At 38.1% G+C, this 25,168-nt stretch overlaps 1 protein-coding gene across 11 annotated transcripts in view; it reads left to right on the top strand.

The window, feature by feature from the left end:
• WT1 (WT1 transcription factor) overlaps positions 1-25,168 on the top strand; it is a 144,765-nt gene that overhangs the window by 104,493 nt on the left and 15,104 nt on the right. For 6 of the 11 annotated variants that reach the window (XR_008466040.1, XR_008466041.1, XR_008466052.1 and 3 more), the window contains 4 exons: positions 6,657-8,005; positions 10,528-12,632; positions 15,120-17,284; positions 19,957-23,701. The gene's annotated coding sequence lies outside the window, so the exon portion shown is untranslated. The remainder of the gene's footprint in view (positions 1-6,656; positions 8,006-10,527; positions 12,633-15,119; positions 17,285-19,956; positions 23,702-25,168) is intronic. The other 5 variants (XR_008466045.1, XR_008466044.1, XR_008466048.1 and 2 more) reach the window with 5 other exon arrangements.

The following is a 25,168-nucleotide window of genomic DNA, read 5'->3' as shown; positions in this document are numbered from 1 at the left end:
GGTTACACTTCACTGGTGGGATTTGAAGAACGCTAAAAGCAGTGAATTGAATCCACAAGCAGACTGAAGTGGCCCATCCATGAAGTGCTGCTTTGGCAGAGGAGGTTCACTCTCTGCTCTTGCTTCTGCTCTGTTGCTTTTGACTAGCAGTTGTGTGGCAAATGATGCCATCAATAAGCCAGAATGATCCAAATAACTCTCCTCATTTTTTTTTTTTTTGTTTTGTTTTTCTAACCTCAATCATTTTAGTGGTGGGTTTGTACTGTGACCTCACAGACAGCTGTATTGGCAGCACTTTAAGGAATAACAGCTCTGCACACGTGGGAACAAGCATGTAGAGAAACTTTCCAGCTTGCTTTGCTGCCATGCCAGTGTACCATGAAATGGTATTCTGATGGTGTGACATCCCTCTTAGAATTTCTGCAGCAGATGTCATGTGAGCGGTTCTTTCCTCTTTTCAGCTCTTTGCTCCTATTATACCTGCCAGGGGTAAGAGTTGCTTTGTGCCTGCCCAGGTGTCTGTGGCTATAGCCTAAGCAGGATCAATTAAATGATTTAAAAACAACCCACACAGAAAGACACCCAGCGACATGTTTTTTGTATGTTGTATTGTTTCATATGATAGATCTTGTTGAAGGTATGGCCACAAGCACTCGAATTATCATAGCCTACGAGTGGATCTCTACTACCTTCATAGCTCGTGTAGAAGCACGCAGGGTAGTTTATGTATTGTTAAAAAGGTATCATCTGTGGCATATGGCACTCAATGCAGACAGACCAGACAGTGTTTACACAAAACTTAGGAAGGAAAGTTGAGATGAGTGACTTAGCTGGCCACAGAGCAATTCTGGCTTTCACATTTGGCATTTAGTTATGTCCCATGCTACAAGGACCCACACTACGAAACAGAGGACTTCATATGTCCTGCAAGAGGGTTTCTCAACATCTCTGCTTTTAACTGGCTAGGACTGACACAAAAGAAAGCACAGCCTGTAGGGGCTAACTGTTGTAAAATATGCTTCCATAATTATTGTACAAAATTGTGTGCCTACAGAAGATAACTTTTTAAAATTCAGAAGGTAGAGGGGTATAGCAACACTAAAATAGAGAATTTGTTAATCAAGACATTTATTATAGATGAATATTAAATTGTAGGGGAAGTAAAACCAAGATAGTATGGCAGATTTTTTTCATGCATCATCTTTTTACCAAAGTGGGATCATCTACCATGAGACACCAGTGCATACCCGATTTCTTTGTGTATATTTCTGTACAGAAAGCCAAGTGTGCTGAAGCACCTCGGCAACTCTGCGCAGCACAATTAAAAGTATAGTATTAAAAATACAGGTACCTTCATCCTCAGAGTCTTCCCTGTCCTGAAACTACTGGGAAGGTCAGGCTCTAAGATGAGGTAATGTGAGTGCTCTTGACCTAAACGGATTTTTAACTACTTTCTTCAGCTAGTGAATTTTAAGTCTTAAAATACGGAACGAAAATGAGGTTCTCTTGATCTGAACCTGTTATGAAAAGGTAATCTGTGGTTTGTTTCTTAAGAGAATAATGACCCGGGTTGAAAGAGACGAGGCTGGCTTTTTCCCCTCCTCCTCCTTCCCTGCCCTGGTTAATGTCTGTCTCCCTCCTCAAGCTGAGTTTGCAGTAACTGTATTTATTTGCAGCCCTGTATTTCAGCTTTGTCTGTTGTGAGGTTAGGGGTAAGGCCACAATGTTTCTAAGCGATGAGAGACAATGCTGAAATGGAATAATGCATCAGCCTTGGTACCCTTTCTCTTTTTCAGCAATGTTAGAACTTCTCCTGCTTGCTACAGGGAACACTATGAAGAAGAGTGAGGTTACGTCATTTCCTGAGGTCAACAGAAACTGAGGGAAGCTACTGTATGTTCTGCATCAGTCACTTCAGGCTAAAGATATACCCTTTCCTTCTGTGGTCTTGCTGAGAGAAGCTAGCTGTGCAAACTGTGTGCAAGTTATCAGTTGTCGGGGAAATGGCTGGTGCGTTTGCACCGAGTAAAGAAGTCAAGTCCTTGCCTGGTATATCAAAAGTATAATTTGACTTTTGGTTTTAAATGCTTGTATTTCAGAAGAGTAAGTAGACAGTTGGAGAAGCTGTAACTCCAACAGCATAATGGAGTAGTTTTGACCTTCCAGATTTAACAAAACAGAGAAATTCACATAATGACAAGAATCTGAGGGCAAGAAAAAGCAGTTCATCAAAATTAGTTCATCAAAGTTGTCAGTTTGTTCAGGCCCCATATTTAATATTTCTGTGGAAGTATTATCTAGAAATCACTTCTGACGCATGTTGGGTTTTTGTTATTGCTCAGTTTTAAGTCCAAAAAATGGAAAACTTATAATAATAAACTAATCACTTAATGTTTGTCCTCAACTAAAAATTTCTTTCCACGAATGGTATTCTGGTTTTCTTGGGATTAATTTTACCTCATGTAAGCTTAAAATATTTAAAATTATTTCAGAACTCTTCTCTGTAGGGCTGAAAGAAGACCCTACAAAGAAAATTATTTAATGCACTGTGTTGATGAAATAACAAGTTACTGTCACAGTTCTGTTGACATCGCTGATGGTGCTGAATCCCAAAGACAGACAAGGACAAAAATTTATAGTTTTTTTGGCAGAAACACAGAAAAACAATGTTTGTGATAGGAAAAATCTGTTGGACAGATTAAAATTGTTAGAATTGGTAAGAGGCTGTTATATTCATAAGAGCAAATAAAATGGAAAATAAGCTAATAACTATTTTTTGACTACAAGAATTCAAGTAGGTAGCATTCATTTGGCTTTATCTGTGGAATGACTCATTTGTCCAGAAGTTTAAAATTAATGATTAGAAAATAAGGAAAGAGGTGTGTAGAAAATTAAGCTCCTCATGACTTCTCTTGAATTAATTATATTACAGCCTACTCAATTTTTAGGCTAATCTTTCCAAAGGGCTTGTTATTTTGAGCATCCCATCAATGGCAGCTGTTTGTTTCACAGCATAGAGAAATGTGGCAGTAATATATTACACATTGCTGAAGAAGGTTGGAACAAAGAGATGAACACTGATTATTTTGAAGAAATCCAATAGCCTTATCTGGGGCTAGTTGAAAGGGTGGACTAGATTTGTATAGAAGCTTTTAAACAAAAATAGAAAGCGCTCATCAGCTTCTAAACGCTGTTTGTTCCCTTTGACCTAGTACCTGTAAGGGATTCCATGATTCTTTTAATCATGGAACTAAAATACTTGTTCATACTCCTCTCAAGTTTAATGTGTCTAAATGTGTTGGTGTTTATTTGGTTGGGGGGGGTGTGTGTGGCTTTTTAAAATTATTTATTTATTTTAGAATACCGCATCACAGTATCTCTTCCCTTTGTTTGTTTTTCAATAGCCCTGTAGGTAATGATATGCTAGATTGCTAGATGCCTGTTTTATTTTGAGTGAGGATTGGGGGAGCAGACTTATAAAAAGATGGCTTTACAGCCTTGCCAGAAATATTACAGCTGGCTGGATGTACTGTGAGGTCCATGCTAACTAGAACTGTTTAAACACTCTGCAGGCTCTGCACTGCAGATACCAAGGGTCAGTGTTAGGTGACACACGCTGCAAAAGTATCCTATATTCTGTGTATAACTGTAATGACGGTTGGTCTGCGAAAGAGAATTATGCTTTATAGTTTTTCTGTTTCTCTCCTAAGGCAGCAGGCTGGTTTTTCTTGCCTGTTTAAAGATGGCAGAAAAGAGTTACATTTTTAGAAAAAAGAGACAAATTATAATAGAGGGCACATGCTGTCTTTTAAGCTCATCTTAATTTCACCTTTCTGATTCCCTTTCTTCAGGAAAGCCAATCTTAATACACATTTGGCCTAATATGTACATTAATGGTTTCCTCATCATGATTAGTGCACACTTCTCAGTTTTTATTGCTCATATCACATGGCATCTCCAGGATAACAGCATACCCAGCCTCTCTTTTTTTTTTTTTTTTGATTGTTTCACCAGAAAAAGCTCCAGATGTCAGAAGATTATTTTTTTTTTTAAGAAGTTAGTGTCAGTCAGATACAAAGCTTTGGCTTCGTCAGATGCAAACATGAAAATATTCCTGTGGAGAGAGAGACATAATGGAAGCACAAAGAGTTCACTGACTCAGGGGAGTCTCAGGCAGGAGCCCAAAGGCAATAATTTTTTTTATACATCTGCATGGCCAGACCATGATAGGAGCACAGGCCTGAGGCTGCGAGAGGACGTGCGGCCAGCCTTATAGGTAGCCTCGCAACGTTTTCTGTCTGCGTGGAGGGTAGAGCCCTGCTTCTGCTTAAGGGAGCTGGTATATCTGCTCCTGGCTGGAGAAGAGGAGCAAGGGGTGCTCCTTCTTATGGATGGGTTGTAAAGGAGGAGCATAAGGAGAGGAGGTAAGTACTGGGATCCTTAACACAATTTGTGAGTGAAATGTGTTCCCAGGAAAACCAGGGTTCATTTTCTTCCTTTTTTGTCCTAGGGATTAGCTTGTCTCATTTCTTCTGTTCCTTGCCACCACTGCAATTTTTTAAGCTGTAGCGATCTTGTTGGGACCTTCCCTACCACAAATAGTTTTGACTGGGTATGCACAAGAAATTACAATGTAGATGGGTGCAGAGAGGAGTACAAGGGTGAGTGTGATGCAGAAGGCTAATGGTTAGGGTCAGTACTTTCAAGGGTCTACCAGCTACGCTCCTAGGAATGTTTTGTGTCTTATCTGCTGTTTCAAATACATAGGAGGGCCCTTACATCCCTTGCACTCCTGGGGCAGGCCCTTGCATCCGGATCTGAAGTGATTTAGGAAGGAGCAGAGGGTCTGTGTTGCCTAGCTTTGATAAGATCAGAGTCATTGAGAGCATCCTTGGGAAAACTATACAGGCACCAGGGAGCAGTAGATGCCTCAGGGTTGGGTGGCAATTGCGATGGAATTTTTGAGATAGCAATTTTGGGCTTAGCTGCAATTCTGCCTAAATGTCTTACTGGAGCTGGTCCTGAATTTTGTAGTTTTAACATGTTTTTGACTTAGATTTGAATAACGTATCAATAATTCACCTTTCCTGCTAGAGCCCTTTCTTAAAAGTGGAGATTCCTAACCTTTCCTACTGACTGTACCTTGCTCCTGAAGTGGAAAGATATATATGAAGTTCCAATCATTTTGACATGTGTAAGGGGTTAAGTCATTCTTGAACAGTTTATCGCTCATCAATTGTAATTAAATATGTTTATATTAAATTATGTGCTGTAATTAATGTAAAATCTTTTAGCCTGTGCTGTTATTAGAACCAGATGCTGAAGTATCAACAATATTTCAACATGACTGTGCTGCCTTGCCAGCTGTCTAACTGTAATTACTTTAATCTCAGCTTGTTATCTAATTATCACCTTTGTAAAGGGAAAAGTACTCTCTAATGCGTACTGATTGTTTCAGATGATGATGAAGAGCGTGAAACAGCTGTCAGATATTTTAGCCTTGCTTATCTGGATTAGAAAACTTATTGGGAGGCCTACTTTGCTTCAAACCTTCCTGACAGAAAATGGGACAGCAGGAAAGAGTTGTGTTTTTTTTTTCACCTTGTTTACCCTAGAAATGTGATTCCAGTAATCAGTGGAGACAATAGAAAGGGATGAAACAAGGTAAACAATTACTGTTCCCAGGAAAAAACAGCAAGACAATATTACAGCACAAAGCTTGAATGATGTATGAATTTTGTGGTGGATTGTATATGCGTCTTTTTAAAACTTGTATTTTCACTGCAGTACGAGAGAATCACTCTTAATTTAGTTACATGGGTTATGCTGAAAAGTGGTGGCAAAGTTTGTTACGTAGTTAATGAGTTTTATATAGCAATCTATATAGATAACCTCTTCCTGGAGAATCATGAGTGTTTTAAGCACTGAACAAAGTACACTAAGAATCGTATGATTTGTAGTTCTCTTTGGAGACCTAAAGTTGGAGTCATTTTACAGAGCACTTGAATATTGTGTAGCTTCTAAGGATAAGACATGAACTCTGCATCTAAATAAAATTCAGCCAAAAAAAAGTATTAGTAGAATGCTAAAGTAAAAACTTTAATAGATTATTTGATCTGTAAAATTTAAGTAAGGGTGATTTTTGCCTAAAATTCTGATTTTTTTTTTTTTTTTTTTTTCCCCCCCTTCTCTTTGTCTGTCCCCCACCTCCAAACGGTGCTGACAGTGATGCTAGTTCAAGACTTTTCCTGTAACAGTCTGGATTTTTTTAATTGAAGTATTTTATTTGGTGGCAGTAATATAATGGGTAAGAAATAAAGCAATTTTATAATCATGTCTTTATAGTTGTAGCTTTTAAAAATGGAGTTTTAGAAGGCTTCTTGTGATTGAAGTATATCATTGTTAATGCTGGCATAGTTTGAATGTTGCTGAAATATGTGAAAGTAAATGTGTCTTCTCTTCTCTGACACTCTCTATACCATAGCAATTTGTCACTCTATTAACTGTACTAAGAAGAAAGATTTATTTTTTTTAAGGGGAGGGGAGATGTTTTTTGTGTGCTCTTTCTCGGTTTGATATCAGGACACAACTTACTAGTTATACAAAAAAAGATAATTTTCTGCTATTGATTTAAAATGTTTTGTGTGCCTTTTCAGGGTCAAGGAATGAGCCCCAGTGAGGCAGTGAAGCATCATTTGGGAACTGTTGAGTACCTGCAGCTTTTACGAAGGCTCAATGATACGAGGAACTTTTTTCTGAACTTGCGTACAGGGGCTGTAAGAGTACTCATGTTACAAGCTGTGCTTTATTGGCCAAATGTTTAAACAGCTGGTTTTTCCCTTTCTACCGCAGGTTGTCCTTATAGCTCTAGCCTGGCTTGTACATAAAACATGACTGAGCCCAGCAGAAGGCATCAGTGCTTGTCTTCCCAACTGAATAAAAATGGACTGTAGTGTGGGGGTCTTTAATTTCTTGGAAAAGTAACCGATCTTCAGGTCACCATAGAGTTGCACCATCTTTTGATTTCTCTTAAAAGTGTAAGAAATTAAGTGCTGAGAGGGTTGAAAGGATCCAAAACAGAAGCAGACTGAGGCAGTAGAGTTGTGCTGAAAGGCTGTCTCAACTGTCAGGAGAGGAACCTGCTGCTAGGACATCAGGGCAGATTTTTTTCTGTTATCCATACAAAATGATGGGCCCATACAAGTAATTAGATATGTGTCTGACTACAGATACAATTCCAATTTTGTGTGTTTTAGCATTAAATGCTCAAATTAGGTATAGTCCTTAACACTTAACTTTTTCTGAAAATCAAACCATTAAAGTAGAAATGTGTCTATAGCACTTCATCATCTGAGGATTTCAAAGTACATTGCAAGGAGGAGTTAGTGATACCTTATCAGTGAAGACTCATCTGAAGTGCAGATGAATATGGAGTTGTGTTGATTGCAGTGCAGAAATAGAGCAGAATCCAGTACCATCCACTGTCAGTTCTCTTAAATACACTAATATAATAATAATGCATTTGTTTTTGATTTGCTCTTCTAAGCTTTCATGATTTAATGTAAAGTAGATTTATTGTAGGAAATATTCTTAATCCTTAGATATGTTTTGGGCAATCACTTAATGTAGGATTATCTGCAAGTGTTGGAAGGAGTTCAGTTGTTTGTCTTTCCTTTGACCAAGAAGAATATTTTGGCAAATTTTAAGAGAGCCATCTGATGAAGACACTACAAAATATGTATTATTTTAAAACTACTTTTGATCAACACTGTATTTTCTCTGAAAATGTATTTAAAATTCATTCTGTGGTATGCAAAAAGTAGAAAATGGCCCTTTGTCATCTTTAGTATACACCCTTTACTACTTGTATGGGAACTCTATATTGGCCCATTAAACTATAATGGTTTCTTCGTTTTATCAGGTCGATGAACCATGAACTCAAGAGTGTCCTAAATAGGCCCTGACAAGACTGCTACTCTGTAAAAGAGCCATTACCATATTTCAGGTTAGTGACTTGCTAACAATAAATTTCCAAGGAAGTGTCCTGACATGGCTTCAAGTGCAAAGCTTGATGAAAAAAATAAAAATACAAATGACCATTACTGCATAATGATAAGGTGAGAGACTGAGTGAAATAAAGATTGAGGTGGGCTCTTATGCTGAATTGATACACACACACCCCCGTGCCGCAAATGGGTTTAAAATAGGAATGTACACAGAATCTTAATCCTCACTGTATTTTTTTCATGTGGTTGTTCTTTAAAGGAAAGGCCTTTAGTAACTGTAATATGTGACAGTTTACTGGGTTTTGATTTTTAAAAACGGTGATGTATCCCTCTTTTAAAAGGTGCTAATTGCAGAATTTCTTGAAAAGAACTATCTCTGTATGAAGTCTCTTTTTTAAGTGTTGAAGTATAAATACTATAGATCACGTATGTGCTCAAGTGTAAAGGAGCTTTCTTTTTCAGAGAGCAAGTGTACATACTTTCATTAAATCATGCTTTGTTATGCTGAAATAGGAAACAGGCTCATAGTTTTTTTGTGTGTGTGTATATATATACACATGCTAAATATATATCTATATATACACAATACACGTATTTATTTGACACTGTGTATTGATTATCTGTGTGTAACTATAGAGCTGTAGGTGAAATTGTGGTGCCTTTGAAGTTAGTGGGAACTCTGACTTCATTATATACAAGATTTCATTGTGTCTGGAAAAGAAAGACTGTGAGTGATGTCTTCAGTCCCTCACTTGAACTGTTTATGTCAGTTTGGGACAAAGAAGCCTGAAAGCTCATATAAGTTATTTGCTGTCTTTAAATCAAGTATTGGAACACTAAAAATAAATCGTTTGACAGAGCAAAGTTTGTCAGGCCTTTTTTACTTCTGTTAGCTCTTAGGATTAAAGACTAAGCTGTTGAGGTTGAAGGTGTTTACTAATGACAGGGAAATAATTTCAAAGGTCTGTGGATGAAGGCTTCTGGTGTTTAAGGGTATCATCCTTTGTGACAAGGATCAACAAAGGAATGTGCAACCGCAGGGATGATACTGCAGGTATGATGAGAAGGGTTAGGTTACAGTAGCCAGGTTCAGTCCACACTTCACTGAAGGAAAAAAGGATCTTGCTGCTTTCAGAGAGTTGGATCGGTCTGAGCCAGGACAGTGTTACACGGATGTGGGAAAAGACTACATCAGCTTTCAGAGAACAGAGACAGAAAGAAAAGTGCTGATATGTGTCAGTGCAGAAATGGAGGGCCCTGGCTGTTAACCAGCCAGGTCTATTGGCCTGCTTGACAGCTACAGGTTGCAGCAAAAGATAGAGAAGCCTAGTTTTTTGGTTCATAAATACAATATAGCAGTGATTCAGTTTGACAGTGGTACAGAAGCCGCTTTTTTCAACTTCTGCATGTTTGTTTCCAGAGAACTGTGGAGAGGGAGCAGCGGGAGAAGTTTTTGCTTTCAATACTTGTAGAAGTGTACGTGTTGATCAAGTCGATGTTATATATGCTCGATGTTGCATTGTAAGGCACAGTCTAAAAATCAAGAATTTAGCTGCATGCTTTGCATGGCAGATTAAGAATGGCACTGCGTTTCCAACTACTGAATGGTGTCCTGGATTATTTTTCTGTAATTCAAATAAAATACTACAGTTTCCTTCAATAAAGGGATTTTGGGTAGAAGAACCTTGTTCAGTGTTGCTATCTGTAGCACATAGATCTGCACAAGTGGTGAAGAGCCGGTGCAGCAGGGCTTGGGAGTAAGGCTGTCAGCTTAATACATTGTGTGAAAATTGGGGCCGAAGGTCACCAATCTCCTGGTACACAAATCTCCCTCTGAGAATCTCATTTCATTCAGACTATCAGTTAGATTAGAAATACCCTAATTATCCCACTGAAATTAAATTACTTTATGTAAGGGTGATATAATGAACAACCATAAAGAAGCTATACAACCAATCATCCTATTAGTCACAGCAAGACTAGACTATACACTAAATGGCTCTGGTTTGATTATTGCAGGCTGGTCTGTGCCACATAAACTGGGGGGGGAAGGGAAAGACCTGAAAGAAGATTAGTTCTCTTTCTCTTTTACCGGTAGAAAAAAACCCAAACCATTTCAATTCACAGTGCACTCCTTCTAGGTGAAAAAAGCATATGGTTGACTGTCGGAGCAGGCATAGTGTAGTAGGCTTCATGAATTACGAAGAGGTGATCAGGATCTTTCTTAGGGCATAGTGAATTATGTGGCTACGGAGAGCAGAAGGAGAGCTGTAGTAATGCAGGTAGACTACTCCAGCACCTCAGCCAGCAAACTTTGTCACAGGGTCATTCTTTTCTAAATACACTTGCGGTCAGGTGCAGTCATCGCTGCTGGGGGAAGGTGAGGGTTTAGCTGATCTTGAACTCGAAAGAATAGAATGCTTCAATGGCTGGAGAAGGTCAGCTGTTAGGAGTAAGTTGAAAAGACTGTATCTTTAATTTTTATTTAGTCCAGGAGTGAAAAAATGTTCTCTTTTAACAGGTGTTGCGATGTCCTGGCAGACACAGTGGATGGACCAGCCCATCATGGTGTATGTTTCTGTCAGAAAAGCCACTACTGTGATGAGTTGTGATTTTCACTTAAGGTGGAAATTTCCATAGAGAGATTAAAAGGTTGTCTTGTCTCTGCTGGTTGACTTTCTCAGTTAGAATTCAATAACTGTTTACTGAATAGCTGTTTTGAAGAACCAAGACGTGCTACTGTATAAGAACAGACAACTATTTTGAAAGGACAGACAATCTTCAGAGACCTGCCTAATGTACATTTGCTTACTTTAATTGTTATACTTTAGAGGGTCTATTTAACATGAAAGCATAATTAATAATTTATCACTTAATCTTAAAGATTTTAGTGAAATGGATGCTGTTAGCTGCTAACATCCTAAAATTAGCTGGATATATTAAAAGGGGGTATTTATAACTGGAATTAATTCAGGTGTAAATGTCAAATGACTATTTTAAAACATGGACATGAAAGAAACATAGGTATAGAGAAGTTTCCTAGGAAACGGAAGAAAAGCAGGGATGTCTTACTACTTTGATCTCCTTGCAATGTTTTTATTGGGACGATTTTATGCTGTGCTACAGGGCAAAGCCACTTTGCTGAAGTTCAATCTTGCACAGATACAGACTGAGTGTTGAAAGCATTATGCGTTTTTCTAAACTGGGCTTCAAGTTATGTTTCATAAAATCTTCATAGTTCAGAATATGATTTTCTGTAAAGGAAGGTGCTAACTTCACATCAGCTAACTTCACGTTAGACTTCTGTTAGTAGTCTTACATCATCAGTCAATAGTATAAAATGTGTTTTGAGGCAGTGTTGGCCTGTGTAGTATTTCCTCGAGTTTTCTATCTTCTGGAGTTCACTGTAAAAACTAATTCAGGTATGCTATGTGTTATTCAGGGTTTACCTTTTAGTAGTCATACAATAGAATCATGTTATGGAAAAGCAGCAAACCACCTGAATACTCTAAATATCATATAATAATGTTTCTTTAAGAGAAAGAAGTATTCTAGAATTTTATTCAGTTAAATATTTGATTGCCAAATGCCTTATTTGAATGTCAACATAATGAAAGTATGAAATATATAATTTCTATTGATCACAATTGCAAAGCATAATTTGTGATAGGCAACGTATCTTGCCTGGTGATACAGGTTCTAGTTTTTCAACTCATAGGTAAACTGTACATATATATTATAAACTAAAATAACTTCTTTCAGACAATGCCTAAGAAATAAAATATTTTGGTTATCATGCTATTTTGGGAGAGGGGAGAATGGAGGAAGAACATTTCCAATGAAAAGAGTAAAACTTAAAAATTTAAAGAAATCATTGTGATGCCAGGAGACGGTAATTCAGAACTCAACTTGTGGAGAATCTTTGAGGGAATATTAAGCTGTCTGTAACTGACCATATGTGACTTCTATTCAAATCTGAGGATAGTTAGGAACAATGGCACATCACAAAACTTTTTGATGAAACTTTGTTACGTTCAACTTTTCAATTTAAGAAAATTGACTTAGCTGGAACTAATATGCAGTACTTTAATCATGGTGTCTGGGGGAAGCAGCGTTTCCCCAGCTGCTTTCATCAGAAATTCATGCTGTTTCCATAGATTGCTACCTGAACACCAATTGAAAATCTTCCATTTTTGCTGTATTCACTTCTGCATGTTCTCTAATTTTTGTGTGTGATTAGGAGGGGGAGGATGAGAGAATAATAGTGAGCCAGCTGGTGAATGGAAATATCCTGAAATGATAGCACTTTTGAAACTAAAATAACATTGACAACAAAGAATGTAAATTGTTTGGGGTTTCTTTCTTATTTTTATGGACTTGCACAGTCCGCAACCTGTTCTGTGAGGGGTTAAACAGATCCTATGGAATAACCTTGATCTGGTAGTTTAAAAACTGGAGAGAACAACCAGGTTTGTCAAAGATCCTCACTAAATATCATCATGATCATTGAAACTGATCCCCTGCTCTGGAGGTAAGTTCAAGACTGTGATTTGTACCTCGTGTAATTTTCTTTATGCCTAGGTCTCCCAGAGCCGTTGTGTAGACTGCTGTGGACCCGCAATATGGGTGGGTTTCCATGGTGAGCTGATATTGTTTAGTGAGAGTGATCAGAGTTCTTTTAAGATCTCAGTTTCTTTTTAAAAAAGTGCATTTCCCTACTTCTGTGAATTTTTTCTATAACAATCTATTTTATGTAGACACCCTATATGACCCTTCGGAGAAGGGGGGAAAGAAAACATGACTGGAACAGTGTGCGCAGTACACCTGTGCACAATTTATCACAGTCTGGCAAAGCCAGATCAAGGCAACAGAGTACAATAATTAAATGGTTGACTGATAAGCAACAGCTGGTTAGATGGGATTTTTAGAAAAACAGAAGTATTTAATGGTGCAGCCTAAAATCTTTCATGACTGCATATGTTTATGTAATAAGCTATTTTAGCATTTTTAAAAAATATATATTCTGTAAGTACTTATAGGAGATGCATTAGTCTAGGAAGCAATTACGTTGATCTCTCTGGGACTCTTCACAAGAAAATCTTTGTGCAGGATTTGACCTATCTAAAGTTAAAAGTTGTTAGCATTGATTAAATCAGAAATTAAATGCTAGAAATGGTTGTAGCAAGGTGGGGGTCAGTCTCTTCTCCCAAGCAACAAGCGATAGGACAAGAGGAAACGGTCTCAAGTTGTGCCAGGGGAGGTTTAGGGAAGGATATTAGGAAAAATGTCTTCACTGAAAGGGTTATCAAAAGTTGGCACAGGCTGCCCAGGGAAGTGGTTGAATCACCATCCCTGGAGGTATTTAAAAGATGGGTAGGCGTGGTGCTTAGGGACATGGTTTAGTGGTGGACTTGGTAGTGCTAGGTTAACGGTTGGACTCAATGATCTTAAAGGTCCCTTCCAATCTAGATGATTCTAAGAAAACTCAAATTTGAATTTTAAAGCTTAGGTTGGACATGCCTCTGGAGTGGAACCATATTCTTTTGCAGATTGGCGCAGTTCAGGGATGCACACCTTTATGTAGGGCTAGGGCTCTTAGCTATCACCTTAAGAGAAGGTAATGGATTGAATAGGTTCTGCCAGGTTGCTTCTTTTAGTGTTTTCACAGCAAAAGAAAGAAAACCCAGCAAGGAATGCAGTGTAGGTAAACAGACTGGGATGCTATGCAATGGTCTCGGTTCACACTGTAAAATTTATGACAGACCAAAATTAGTTGCACTTAAAAAGAGACCAAGATGGATGCATAAAAAGTTCTACCTTTCAATCTGGCACTTTAGTTATCAAATTTAAGCACAGATTTGAAGTTTTGATTTGTCTAATGTTAGTGTTTAGGATGGCTTGTGTTGATGCCTTCAGAATTTTCTATAGGATTATATCATATCAGCTCTCCTGTGCAGATCATTATCAAATAGAATAGGTTGTATTTAAACAAATTTGTATCAAGATGTAATTGTTCCTGTGCATCTGTGACAACGTGTCTTGCTTGCAGTGTAGTGGGAACATGAGTTCCTTTATACTTCAGCATCCAAGCAGAGATTTCCATTTAATTTGTGTGCTAGAGGCTTTTGATTGTGAAGAAAAACAATTATACTTCTCCATCTGCTTTTCTAGACTTAAGCATTTTATGTAGTTTTTTGCTTTGTGTACTGGCTCTGGTTTATTTCAGATGGTATCTAAGTTTTAGGTTTCTGACTTTTGGAGAGAAAGTGTTTTACCTGCCTTTTTGAGTCATGTTTGCTGCATGAATTCGCCTGATCATAGAGCTTTTTTGGTAGCTGGGTTAACGTATTTACTGTTATGACGTTCTATGTGTGTTGAGGTAGAGATGGTGCCCCTTTTCATGCTTGACCCAAATAGTGGTTAGCCCCTGTGTGACTCAAGAAAGGCTTTTTCTTTTTGAGCTAAAAGGTGATTATTCTGGGACTAGTTCTTTATATATTCATTTTCCTAGGTCTACATTGCAGGAATGGTAGAAAAGGAGAAGGGGATTCATCCAAATCTGAAGGCTTGGATTTACAGAAAGTGAGCATAAAATTCACACTGATGTTACGATGTATAAACACAAGAAGCTGTAACAAAAAAGAGAAACACCCCCAAAACATTTTAGTGTGGAGATATAATATGTAAATATATCTAATACAAAGAATACATCAGATACTAATATGTAGACGAAAATTTGACAGTGCTAAGTATTAAAAAAAAAAAGTTAATTTTAGCATTATCACAATTTACCTTCTATTCATTAGAGGCATATTCTAAACACTTCCATACTAATTTTTTTTAATTTTTCATGTCAGTTGCATGTCATTTACCATACATTAAATAACTGAAGTTAGTTTATCATTGATGGGCAAGTCTGTGGTAAATCTGGGGATATTGAAAGTCCCTGAAAGTAAGGAAATAGTATCATCTCGGATTTTAGTAAAAACATTTTTACAATTTGGGCAAGATGTTTACTTCTAATAGCAAGAGTTATTCTCATTTTTCCTCTCCTCTCCTTCTTCCCCCACTTCCTGGCCTTCTTAAATCTTTCTGATTTATGCTGAGCTTCAGGAGTAATCACCTCTTGTTTCTACTGGGATCACTTTGTGAAGAAGCAGATCAGGGAAAGAGACACTTTGTTGGCATAATATGAGAACTTCTAAAAAATCAGAAGATGAGCAAGCAGAAGAAGTCTTAAACAATGTGGGTAAGTAAAACCCTAAAATCAATTACCACAATAAGTTGCAGAGACACAGTACCTGCAGGTTCAGCAATGGAGTAGACAAATTAATGGACAACAGGTCTATAAACGGATACTGAAAGGATTAAGCAGGGATGTGCCCCAGAAATAGGCCAAGACAACAGTTTTTGGATGCTGGGAGATGCAAGGAAAACAAACCACTGAAAATGATCAAGGTTGCCTGCTCTTATGAAATAGCATCTCCTTTTTCCCTCTGTGGGAGACAGGATGCTTCCCAGGATGGACCATTTATCTGACCCAGCAGAATGTTGTATGGGTTCAGAAGAGAAGCAGCTGTATGATGTTAACCTTTTATTTAAGCCTTGTCTTTGCTCTTTGGTCACTGGCACTGTTCGAGTAAGTGCTTCATTCCTCTGTCATCTTGCATTTCAGTGGCAGGAGAGAGGATGAAGCAGCTTCCTCAGTTTATGCAAATGTATTCAAACTTTCCCTTCTAATGAGAGCAGGAGAACCTCCAGAGGACATGGAAACTGATCTTCTTGTTTTATCTGGGCTTTCTGGAATAAACCTAAAGGGATGAACATGCCCCAGCTTTGCAAAAAGAGGAGGAGTGGTAGCTACATGAAGTTTATTACGCCCCATCAAGTCTGCCAAGTTTAATCTGCCATTACAGAGAGAAAGCTGGCTGTGAAATGGTTAGAACTGACTGACAACATTTAACTAACCACTGAGAATGATTTTGTCTTTGTAGTACAGTTCATGTCTTTCCATCATGTCCATGTGCGTAGTGTTTTCAAATGAATTTAATGATGAGTGATGAATACTAGCTTTATGGATGTGCCTTTCTCTGTAATACTGTAACTGATTGCTTTTCATCTGGACTTGTCACCGGTGTTTGCATCTGTCCCAGGCCGCACTCAGCTGCGGTTAGTTAAAGTACTGGGGCTTGGTGCGGGAAGTTGTATTTTTGTTGTGGTGGTGATGTTTCAATCCTGAGCAAAAGCTTTGGGTTTTATTTTGTGATTACCCAAGAATATTCATTTTTGGTTGGCTAAATGGGAATCAGTGCCCTTGTTTTCATTTGTGATTTCTTTGAGTGGATACTGATTCAATTTCTAGTCTCTTGGACACTGCTCAGTAGCAAAGGAAAAAGCAAAAGGCATAACTCTTTTTCTGGTAGAAAGTCCTTTTGCTGATATTTGTGAAGGTGTTGCTCTGCACATGCGCTACAGGCACGCATCAGACATCTTCCTATGACACGAGAAATCGAGATTGTGAAGTCTCCTGCTAGAAGCAAAAATTGATCTTCATTTCAGGAGAAACAAACTTCTTATTTGCCACTTCCTGGTCTATTTATATTCAGCTCAAAAGCTTTTAAATCATGAAATACAGCATCAATGGGAAGAAAAGCAGAGACTCTGTTGCAAAGTATATAGAAAGTAAGATAATAAAATAAATTTATAGAAATTACTGCTATTGCTATATTACTGCACTGTCATGTGTTGTTACATTCTTTATGTGCTCAAAAGAAAGTGACGAGTCCTTTTCCCTCCAGTCTCTACATGCTGGCATTTGCTTGCCTTTGATTTCATTCCTGATGCTAATTTTAAATTGAAGCTGAGGTGACCTTTATCTGTACCACTTTTCCAGGTGTTGCCTACTAACTTTCACCCACACAATAATCATTATTTGCATTTCTAATGAAGTAAAGCACCAGGCACTAACTTCTGTTACCTTTTATTCCAAGCTTTGCTTTGAAAATTATGCTCATCTAAAAGGAAACATGTTTGTTGGAAACTTCTGAAATAAATACATAGAATCAACTGGAAAAAAACCCTTGAATTGGCTAGTAAAAGGAGAAAGCAGCTGGACTGTGGACTTGGAGTCCAAGGCAATGGTCTGAGATTTCTTCTCTGTTTACACCACTGCTGATGCAGAATAGTTTCTACCGTTTTTATGGTGTTTCTCTGCAGTCATAAAGCAAATGCGACGGAGTTTTACCCTGTTGGGCAGGCTTGCTGCTCTGCTCAGCCAGGTGAGTGTGACACAATCATTGTCATAATTCGTGAATGTAAGAGCGTCTGAATCAGAATTCTTGCTGTCAGGAAAGGGCTTCTTCCTCAAGATGCTAGCCAAAAATAATAATTAAAAATTGTAGAAGAAATTTAGCTTGAGGGCAAGTGGGACAAGCTGACATACACTGACACACGGGGACAAGTTGTTACTGGAGTATGGGCTCACATGGCCACCTTTGAGTCCAGCAGTGTGCTCCGTTTAGCATGCAATGTGCTGATAATGTTTGTAGTCTTAACTAAGGGATGAAATGTAGGAGTTGTACTAATAACCAAACATGTAAGCCTCCTCCCTTTGATCTTTACCATTTTAGTGAAATGTTTGAGTTAAGTACATTGGTGGTGGTGTCATTATTAAAAGATCCTAGCTGCCTGCCCTTCTGTGAACAGAACTTCTCGTTTTAGCTGTTGAAAGATGGTGCAGGTCAAAGGAAGAACCACAGAGATTGCCAGCTCAATTATAAATGTGGGCATCTGCACAGAGCTCAGGAGGCCTCGGTCCACAGGTCAAAGTACCAAACTGCTCTTTGTGTCCCACTCTCACAGATTTGATTTGGCGCGTGTTTAGTTCCTTTTAAGTGTAGAATTGCTGTAAGTCCATGTCAGACAGTTACAGGAGGCAACATAAGGGTTTGAGTCTAATTGGTGTTTGTTTTTGAATTAAAAGCCAAGGCATGACACCTTTTTTCATACAGCTACCACATGTAGTATGCAGTACTCAATGATAGTAGATGAGGCCTAAAAAAAAATAAAAGACATTTTTGTTTCAAGTCTTGTCCATTCATCAATCCTTGTCCATCCTTCTGTTCCCTTCCCAAATCAGCAATGTCCCCTCCCTGCCCACCTGGCACCAGATGTGCTGTCAGGCACTACTGTGTGTCCCAAGTCCTCCGAGTGGCAGAATGCAAAATCTCAGGTGACATTCACCTGGAAGCGCTTAGCCCTCAACAGCTGCAGCCCCTTGATTACCTTGCCCGCCTCGGCGGCTCCGTGCCGCTACCGTATCAATTGCTTGTCAATTCGGCTTAGCTATGACTTTGACTGACTGGAATGAGGGAAGTGGGAGCGGGGTGTAGGCGAATGGTTAAAATTAATTGCTACATAAGAAAAAATTGAAAGATAATTATTCCTGCTTTCCTGTCAGTGCTCGAGTGTAGATGACCTCATTAACTTGCAGCTTGTACACAATTCAATTACTAGGAGATGGAAAATACATTTTTAATTACCTCGGTGGGTTGTGCTCCATTCATCTCCATTTGCATGGCTTTTTTACTGTTGTGTTCTCAAGAAGTAGCATGGTCTTACTAAGGCTACCATAAGAGCTTTCTTCTTGCTACAATTATTCTTGCTTGAGGTAGGATATTAAACGTGTGAGATTAACCCTTTGGTGCCAAGTGTATTGGGAGGTCCTGTGCTGGCACTAATGTGTTTTTAGTTAGCTTGGCATGTCAGGATTTTGCAATTTACAGTGTCAAATAATTACGTAGGGTAACTTTGTTCCTTCGTGCATTTCGTTGCTACATATTTTAAGAAAGCATTAAATTGGTGCATAATAAGATCACCTAGTCAGACAAATACCATATCGATGTATGTAGTGGGAAAGGATTCTTTTGTAATTTCTAAAAGCCTGTTATGGCATTTACTGGATTAATGATGACTTAATTGTTTTAAATACATAGCTAGACAATGATTTTAATGCATGAGTTTTTAAAACTGTCAGTAATGTGTTGAAGTGTACAATACACGTGAAAAGAATATTTGTTCATCACTGATCATTTAATTTAAAACTATTGCAGTATTGAAAGACTTGGAACTAAGAACTGAGGAGCCCTGTGACTCGGTGCACAGATATTTTTTCAGGAAAGACTTGTCAAGGATTACACAGTGCTGTGGCTTAAGACTGTGTGGCTGTTGTGAGTTGCATCCAGCAACTACCACAAAAAGATTCAAGAACTGATCTTGAGTGTTGCAATTCCCGCCAGTCAAGGCATGACACAGAGTGCAATCCCTGCTCTGATGGTGGACTCTGTGTTGATGGGGAAAGACGGTATAGGCCTCAGAGACTAGTTGGTTGTTAGGTCATGAGGAAGTGCTGAGACAAGCTGTGATGTGCAGAGGTATTTAGCGGTGGGAACTGAATATGGTTTATATGATCTATATCTGGTCACTACTTCACTCTCTGCAAAAAAAAAATATGTGGGGCATAAGCAGACATCCTTGAACTATTCATATATACTTCATTGTGAATGTATTAGTCCTATTTAATTCTTCTCTAAAGAGCATTAAAGCAAGATAAGGTGCTTTAAAAGCTCACTGTCAGAGAGCCTTTAATGACATTCTAAGAACTTGCACTGAAAACTAAACTATTAGTCTGGGGTGTGCTCTCAGCTGTGACCTGCAAGCAAGCACCGTTGTGGGAGATGTCCAAGGAAGCGGTTGCAACAATTTAGACAGTCCTCCTTCCTCTTGCTGGTTAGTGCCTCTGTGATCCAAGGGACACTGAGATACACCTCCTTCTTGCTATACAGTAATATATAGGATATTGATTCTGCAAAACTGCAGTTTGAAAAAGGTGTGGTTGGGCTAATACACACCTTCTTAGGCTAATAAATTGATTGTGAAATTTTTCTTCAAGGATATCCTGATAAAGGAATGTACACTGAAGAGTGCCTTCACTGAGCAGTCTTTCAGGAGCAAGCGTGTGAGTCATTTTATTAAAATGAAAGAATGTAAATATATTAAATTATCTGCATTGATTATCTTGTGGTTGATGTTTGCTGCATTTTATGACACAGGAAGACACCTAAATGACCACTTTGGTAAGACTGACTTTTTTGGTTTTGTACTAGCTTAGTATGGAGACATGTGAAATGCAAAATTAAGGAACCAGTTGCTTGCAGACCTGGAGGGAAATTAAGTTTGGATTTTGCTTATACCTTATGAAATAGACCTGCAAATTGTCGTGAGTATTTTTAGGTGTAGGGGTTTGATTTGCAATCTTTAATGACTTGGGGTTAGGTTTGGTGGACCTGGTGCCAGAAAAATCTCCAGTGCAGCCAAAATTCATGGCATTTGCATGAGATGCAATGTCTGTTGCACTATGCACATGTAGCAATATTTCCATTGTTCTTTCAGATATAAAGAATAATGTAGTCCTGAACTTTCTTGGTTTTGTTAACTACAGTCAAGCCAAAAGATGTAACACAAAGTATATAAACATTTTAAGAATATGGACTGTGTATGGAAGTGGATGAAAATTGAATATAACAGTTGGAGGAAATCAACACAAGCTTAGTTTGGTTGGAATAAACCCTGACCCCTTCTTCTCTGCCGCCATCTGTTATTTTTACTGTTACATCAGTAGCTGTTGGTCAAAAAATTTAGGTTATCTGAAGTATGTATAGGGTTTCTGCGACTGTCTGGCCTGTCAAGTCTTTGAAATGTATGTGGCCACAGCAGAATATTTTATAGTGCTCTAACAGTGCTCCCATTAAGAGAAAATGAATATAAATGGTAAGATAATAATTGGAAACTGACTCAAATGTGACATTTGGGCCAACATCAGTGATTCTGAAGTGTTAATATATTTTCAGATGACACATTGGCAAAACCTTTCAGGATCTAAGGAGAGAGGCTTGTTCAACTTGAATTTCTTCATGGATTTTTTGTGTGTTAAGCATCCATTGCCCTCACCATTGAGCATCAGGGCTTTTTGCAACCCTATTTCTGTCTTCTACTACCTACAAGCAAATGATATCTGTACTATTTGCAAAAGATGGATCCTATCATGACATCTAAGTCTGGATTTTTCTTTATACTGTTTGTGAGAGAGTGTTTCTCCTGCCATAGTGAATTTTTTGTTAAAGTGAGTTTAGTTTAAGACTTCTGCTGTCATGTACATGGGTGTACATCCCAGTTCACCAGTACTTTTCTCTGTGAGCTCGTGTGTCACTGTGGTACAGTGGTGGTCCGTGCAGTGTTAGGCTGAAACTTGTGGTGAAGAAAGTGAGATTTTGTTCTCAGTTTACAGAATGAATATGAAAAAACCCACAACCTAACAATGTTTATCAAGTATTCAGTGATAGGTGTGTAGTACCAGGTGGGTAAATCTTGAGGTTTAGCATCTATAGCTGAAAAGGATGTTCTGTCAATACTGCATCCACCTATGTATACAGAGGGTGTATTTGGAGACTGAATATCTAGACTTGAATTCACAGCCAAATGCGGGATGTATTAGGAGTCCAAGCATGGTCCTGGAAATGTATTTCCAGCCCTGACATGTAAGGCTGCATTGGCACAAAACCCCTGGTATCTACCTAAAGGTGCTCACCTTTGCTATTGAAAACTCAGGCAAGGAAGTAGAGTGCATTCCTCATTTTAGTAAGAAAAGGAAAATTGCATGTGTAAAATGCAGTTTTGAGTGAGACGGTACCCCATGACGGCTGCAAAATGTTTCCCGCAGAAGGCATCATGGAAGGGATTTTATGTTTAATGGTCTGTTTCTCTGATCACATCATAGTAGTAACTTGTAGTTAAGTTGCAAGAAACAAACAGTAACTTGCTTTCTTGCAAAAATCCGTGTTGATCTAGCTCATTGGCCTGTTTCCAGGAGAGATTTGCACATGCTGATTGTTAGAGGCTTTCTTTTAATCCTCTTCTGCCCTCCTAGTTGAAGAACTATTGGAAGACTTCCCCTCCTGCCCCCGATTGTAATCAATACCATAGCATTTACTCCCAAAGTAGTGTAGAATTCAGTTATGATATGAAATACACAATATTATCCAACTCTTGTGTTTCATTATAGTAAGGAGATTGCAGTCTTACAAAATATGCAGTTTAAGGTGCTCAAAATCTTCAGTAAATCAAAGTTGATTTAAATTGTAATATGTCTTGTTTAAACTGCAAAGCACAGCTATCTCTTACAACTGCCAAAAATGGCTCATTAGAAGGATTTTAAAAAAAATACGCATAAAGTAAAGGAATGGGGTCATTATAAAGTGTTTCACACATAATCTAACTAATTAACGTAATAAATTGCAGGGAACCATATTGGAATATCATATAATTAAATAAATTCCATATGGGCCATATAAGTTAATGTTTTCTTTTTGGAAAATTGTATGCCTTGGCAAATAAAATATTCAGAGGATTAACTGTAAAGAAAAAAATGGCTTTGTGTAATTATTCTCTTGTAATTTGAATTAGACATAATTACATTTCCTAAATATGAAAGGAAAATAAGTGTGATCTATAGAGAACAGACAACACCGCTGAGACAAGTCTGTCTTTGTTTCCTGACCCATTAAGTGACAATTATGATACTTGTGTTAAACATCTTAGAAGTGGCATGAACTTGCCATAACTCTTCACTTATTCTGCTTGAAAAGATCATAATAGGAAAAGCTTTTGCTCTTCTGTTTTTAAATGGAGTTCAGCCTCTCACTTGTGCTATACAAAAAGTTCACAGAAAAATGTCATTGTATCCAGTACCATTTTCATCACATACGTAAAATAAAGGAACACTCTTTGCAAATCCAAAACCACATAGCCTTCTAGAAAATACTACTGTGAACCTCTATAAAACGTATGTATGCTCATGTCCTGTCATACACCACTGGTAAGTGCCTGTGCAGTTTCAGTGGAAAACATACACAGAATTTGCAGATGTCATGTGTGTTCGTGCATTTCAACTTGAATTACTGATGCAAGTTGTGAATGGACGACTTAGTTTCTGCACGATTCCACACACACACACACACCCCGCCTCCATTTATTTATTTATTTAAAGTTAAACAATTGCCAGACAACATGTAATCTGAAATAAATTCAGGTTTTTTTCTAAACGTTCTTTTTGCCAGCTAGCAAAAGTGCTTCAGAACTTTTTGTATACTTGCGGAGAGTTATATTAAATAAGTTCAAATATATTCCGTGTACCGGTGCATACCCAAGTAATGGTATTGTGTGAGCTTGAGGATCTACACACAGAGTTTACAAACTTTGCCTACTAGTTGTGTTGCTCATTCTGTGTTAGATTAAATCATTTATGTTATTGAAAATATACCTGCTCACTTATTCTTAGATACAAACTGTATCTTTTGGCCTTTGCATGCAATTTATCTGTGAATCACCTACTTATGATTTATTATGTTGTGATAAAGCAAATTATGGGGCTAAATTTATAACGATGTGGTTTAACTAAATAGCTGATGAGGTAATTCCATCATTATTTATCACTTGTTTTTTGATAGGAAGTAATCTTATGTAAGTGAGGGAAATAAGTGGCTGCTTTTCTGAAATTCTTCAAAGACACATGGTGGTTCATTCACTCCCTCAACTTTCTCTGCCAGGAGACTTGGAGACTTCATGAAAGATGCTTCTCAGTACGTATCTGTTGATCTATCATGATGAAAATTTCTTTTTTTGCTGCTGTGTGTGTTATAAAAATTATCTTGTGTTTGCTATAAATGTAAATGTTTTCTAGTCAAATATTTTGAAACAATTTTTCACTTTTAATATAATTTTTTGGTTCAGTAATATTTTTTATGTACAAGCCCTTCTATTACATCTTATATGTGTTATGCTGTTGCATTCTAAATTTCTCCTTGAGTCTTTTGGCTCATAGATTCTGAGAAAGGCCAGTGGAAAATTCTCTTGCTGTGTATATGCCCTATCTCCTGTCATTTATAGAATTTTGCTCATAAATAGTCCTATTTTTGCTAATGCCTTTCCATGGAATAAAGTATCTCCATCCATAAAATGTCACGGGATCCTTTGATTTGCAGCAGCCAAAGCTAAAGATTTTTAAAAAAAAAAGTAATTAATGTAATAGCGGTGTTTTTATTTCTTGCCTTCCTGGAAGGCAGTGTGTACTGGTACTCCTCTTAGTTGTACTGTCACTTTTTATTTACAGTGCTTCTACGCTGGGAAAATGTTATCTACACATTTAAATTCCCTGAACATGAGCCACGGAAACTAATTTTCACACTTTTTAGTATCTAGTGTCACAAGTAATGCTAAGCAGTTTATTTAGTGGATGCTCTGCCCCTCATTTTCATGAAATTTGAATGCAGTTGTGTTTCTGAATTGCCCATTACAAAGACAGAGAAATTCTGAGGTTTTCCAAAGTTAGAACATTTTGAAAGTAGAGACTTCTACTATCTACACAATGCGTGTGCCCACTTTTTTCAAGTATTTAAAAATAAATACAGAAATCTGTCTAGAGCCAGCATCTTGCTTCTTCCCATGGTGACGCCTTGTCCTGGTTTGGGGTGAAGCAGAGCCAACCTTCTGTTCAGTGAAGGCTGAGAGAGGCTCTTGCTCACACTTGTTGCTGTGGCCACCAGGGTCAGCTGACTTGGATGTTTACCCCATGGAGGGGTTGCACCTGTGGGGAGGAGGGGACAGGTCTGGTGACACAAACTGACCAATAGGGTATTCCATCCCATCTGCCATGCTCAGTATAAAAGCTGAGGGATGAAAGGGATCAGGTTGGTTCCTCTCCAAGGGCTCTTCTTCAATGGCTCTCTTTCTTCAATGACTGATGTCTGAGGAGGACCCTGTCAGCTCATCTGCCTTTTGATCCCAGTCAGTGTGTTCCAGTTCCCATTTGTCGCTGAGTCCAATCTGGAACTTCCCCAGTGCCTGCCAGTGACGTCTCCCTGGGAGCTTGAGACGGTTTTGTGTATATCTGTGTATATTGCATCTATTCCATTATTTCCTTTTTTTTTTAATTGCATTATTAATATTTCATTAAAGTAGTTTAGTTTTTTCTAAACTCATAACTCTCTTTATCTGTCTTCTTCCTCTCCTTGGAGCAAGAGTTGGGGGAGAGCATCTGTTGTCTTGTC

Source organism: Rissa tridactyla, chromosome 4 (assembly GCF_028500815.1).
Source record: "Rissa tridactyla isolate bRisTri1 chromosome 4, bRisTri1.patW.cur.20221130, whole genome shotgun sequence".
Taxonomy (NCBI): domain Eukaryota; kingdom Metazoa; phylum Chordata; class Aves; order Charadriiformes; family Laridae; genus Rissa; species Rissa tridactyla.
Note: the sequence above shows the minus strand (reverse complement) of the source record. Positions and strands in the feature narration are given on the sequence as shown.